Source organism: Pongo pygmaeus, chromosome X, assembly GCF_028885625.2.
Source record: "Pongo pygmaeus isolate AG05252 chromosome X, NHGRI_mPonPyg2-v2.0_pri, whole genome shotgun sequence".
In the NCBI taxonomy this organism is placed as follows: Eukaryota; Metazoa; Chordata; class Mammalia; order Primates; family Hominidae; genus Pongo; species Pongo pygmaeus.
The window spans coordinates 24803880-24806688 of NC_072396.2; the positions used below are offsets into that span (position 1 = coordinate 24803880).

Below are 2809 nucleotides of genomic sequence, written 5' to 3' on the forward strand. Positions count from 1 at the left end.
AGATTCTAGAGGATCAGGGGTATATAATAAAACTAGCAGTTACATGTTATCATATGTCTAATGTGTAGTAGGTGGTATTTTTTAAACAAATGAATGAATAAATAACTAAATGTATGAATGCTTGGTTGCTTGACTGGATGAGTGGATGAGTAATGGTGACATGGCCCCCAAAATGCCACCCACTCAAGCCTACAGAGGTTTGAATCAGGCATGAGAAAATACCGAACACCACTGTTGGACTGAGATGACTTGCTGATGAAGCATGACATGACTTATTGTGACTCTAACAGCGTGACTGAGTCACAGAATGTGACCTTTTAATGTATTTATTATTATTACTTATTTATTTTTTGAGACAGGGTGTCAGCCTGTTGCCCAGGCTGGAGTGCAGTGGCGCAATCATAGCTCCCTGCAGCCTCAACCTCCCGGGCTCAAGCAGTCCTTCGTCTCAGCCTCCTGAGTAGCTGAGACTACAGGTATGTGCCACCACACCTGGCTAATTTTTTGTTTTTTTTTAGTAGAGATGAGGTCCTGCTATGTTGCCCAGGCTGGGAATATGCCTTTTATTATTTTTTTTGGAGACAATCTTGCTCTGTTGCCCAGGCTGGAGTGCAATGGTGCGATCTCGGCTCACTGCAACATCCGCCTCCCGGGTTCAAGTGATTCTCCTGCCTTAGCCTCCCGAGTGGCTGGGACTACAGGCATGAGGGTAATTTTTGTATTTTTAGTAGAGATGGGGTTTCACCATGTTGGCCAGGTTGGTCTCGAATACCCGACCTCAGATGATTCACCTGCCTCGGCCTCCAAAGTGTTGGGATTACAAGCATGAGCCATTGCGCCTGGCAAAATATGCCCTTTTTAAAGGCCCATTCTGAAGCGGGAGGAGTTGGCTACAGAGTAGGATACTTGCCAATGAGGCAATTAGCAAATATTTGTTGAGCACCTGCTGTATGCTTGCAATAAAAGAAAAAGCATTTATTTGAAGAATTTTACTTGCTCCTTCCTATGAAGTAGGCACCATTGAGAAAAGGGCCCCTGACCTCAAAGAGCTGCCACTCTAGACAGGAAGACAAATTCTACACCAATAATCCAGATAAGTAACGGTGCAAGATGGTAGTGGTATTGGAGACATCTCAATGAACTAAACATGGCATCCACTTCTATGACAAGTGTGGGATGTGGGGGTGGCAGGGGTTGGTCAGGATGCAAGCCATCCAGGCAGGGGGTACCCCATGCGCAGATGTGGGGCTGGACCTACCTGACTCAGGAGCAGCTGGACAGCCCAGCTGTGTGGAGGGAGGTTTTTTTTTTTTTTTTTTTTTTTTGGAGACAGGGTCTCGCTCTGTTGCCCAGGCTGGAGTGCAGTGGTGCAATAATGGCTCGCTGTAGCCTCGACCTCCTGGGCTCAAGCAATTCTCCCACCTCAGCCTCCTGAAGTAGCTGAGACTACAGGTGTGTGCCACCAAACCCAACTATTTTAAATTTTTTGTAGAGAAGGGATCTAGCTTTGTTGTCCAGGCTGATCTTGGACTCACGGGCTCAAGTGACCCACTCGCCTCAGCCTCCCAAAGTGCTGGGATAACAGGTACGAGCCACTGCACCCAGCTAAAGTTTTCTTTGAGTGGGTCTTCTGGACTAATGCAAGAAAAACAACTGGGGCTAAACCGAAGTTATTTAGGAATAAAGCCCTGTACTATCATTCACTCCTTCCAGGCCAGCATCAGGGAAAATTCTGAAATTTTTGGGTGAGCCCATATACCTCCCCCTCTCCCCCTTTTCCCTTTTTTGAGATGGAGTTTCACTCTGTCAACCTAGGCTGGAGTCCAGTGGTGGCTCACTGCAATCTCCACTTCCTGGGTTCAAGCGATTCTCCTGCCTGAGCCTCCTGAGTAGCTGGGATTACAGGCATGCACTACCATGCCTGGCTAATTTTGTATTTATAGTAGAGGTGGGGTTTCCCCATGTTGGCCAGGCTGGTCTCAAACTCCTGACCTCAGGTGATCCGCCCTCGTCGGCCTCCCAAAGTGCTGGGATTACAGGCGTGAGCCACCGTGCCCAGCTCCCCATTTTTCTACCTCAGATGGTTAATGCGCCAGCGTTGTAATGAGGTTTGAGTGAGGTACATCTCACGCAGTGTCATGAGAACCAAATAATCAACCTTATGAACCACAAAAAGGGTCTATCCCTCCTTTTTAGAGAGGCATCATGGCATAATAGAAGGCCACTGGCCTAAGGGCCTAGGTGGTAGCCAGAGCTTTACCTTTTTTTTTTTTTGAGACAGAGTCTTGCTCTGTCACCCAGGCTGGAGTGCAGTGGCGTGATCTTGGCTCACTGCAACCTCCGCCTCCCAGGTTCAAGTGATTCTCCTGCCTCAGCCTTCCGAGTAGCTGGACTTACAGGCACCCACCACCACACCTGGCTAACTTTTGTATTTTTAGTAGAGACAGGGTTTCACCATGTTGGCCAGGCTGGTCTTGAACTCCTGACCTCAAGTGATCCACCTAACCTCAGCCTCCCAAAGTGCTGGGATTACAGGTGTGATCCACTGCACCTGGCCCACCACTTAATAATTATGTGAGTGGAGCAATTCATTTGGCTTCACAAAGCCTCAACTTCTTCATCTAATAAATGGAGAAAATAATGTCAACCCCATACTCATCTCACAGGACTTCTGTGAGGGCCACATAAGAAGATGCTTGTGAAGACACTTCATTAATTTGTAGTTCTGTACAGCTTTTGAGACTTAGTATTCTCATTGTGAACTCTTTTACAAACTTCAGAGTATAAACGGGTCATGTCTGTTTCATTT

At 47.2% G+C, this 2809-nt stretch overlaps 1 non-coding gene across 1 annotated transcript; it reads right to left on the bottom strand.

The window, feature by feature from the left end:
- Positions 1–2074: 2074 nt before the first annotated feature.
- On the bottom strand, positions 2075–2179 carry LOC129025586 (small nucleolar RNA U13). The gene has a single exon (XR_008497329.1). It is a non-coding gene; the product is annotated as a small nucleolar RNA U13 (small nucleolar RNA).
- Positions 2180–2809: the final 630 nt, after the last annotated feature.